Below are 641 nucleotides of genomic sequence, written 5' to 3'. Positions count from 1 at the left end.
TTTTGGACGACATACCATTCTATGACTTTTTTGGGTGATTTTGGACGACGTACTATACTATGACTTTTTTGACCAGTTTTGGACGACATACTATAGTATGATATTTTGGTGACTTTTATGACACATACTAAATTGTGTCATTTTGGTGCAATTTTGGACGACATACTAAACTATTTATATATTTTAAGATTTCAGATGACATTCTTAACTGTGATATTTTGGTACAATTTTGAACGACATACAGTACAGTTTCACTGACTTTTTTTTCTTTCGTTCTTTGTTGCCACTGCATTTGCTGTTTTTGAGCAGTAAAGAGCAGAATGGTGCAATCTTTATCTGTTCAGGAAAATGGATCTGAATGGAGAAAAGTGCTATCAATTTAAAGATTGATGTGCAAGTTGAGCAGGTGACCTGGCCCTCACTCGGATTCTGACCTGAACTCTCAATTCCTTTACCTGGAGAATATGATTATTTCTCTTTTGGTGATTTATTGGTGGAGACGGGATGAGCGGCTGAGGGGAGAGATGCAGAGACAGAGACAGATATGAAGGCAGTAAAAAGCAGCACAGTTTGTGGGAACAGACAGGTAATACTAACCCCAAAATGTCACCTTGACATACTATCCCATCTTGTACTCGCCA

This window comes from Solea senegalensis, linkage group LG20 (genome assembly GCF_019176455.1).
Source record: "Solea senegalensis isolate Sse05_10M linkage group LG20, IFAPA_SoseM_1, whole genome shotgun sequence".
NCBI lineage: Eukaryota > Metazoa > Chordata > Actinopteri > Pleuronectiformes > Soleidae > Solea > Solea senegalensis.
This window is presented reverse-complemented; position numbering follows the sequence as displayed.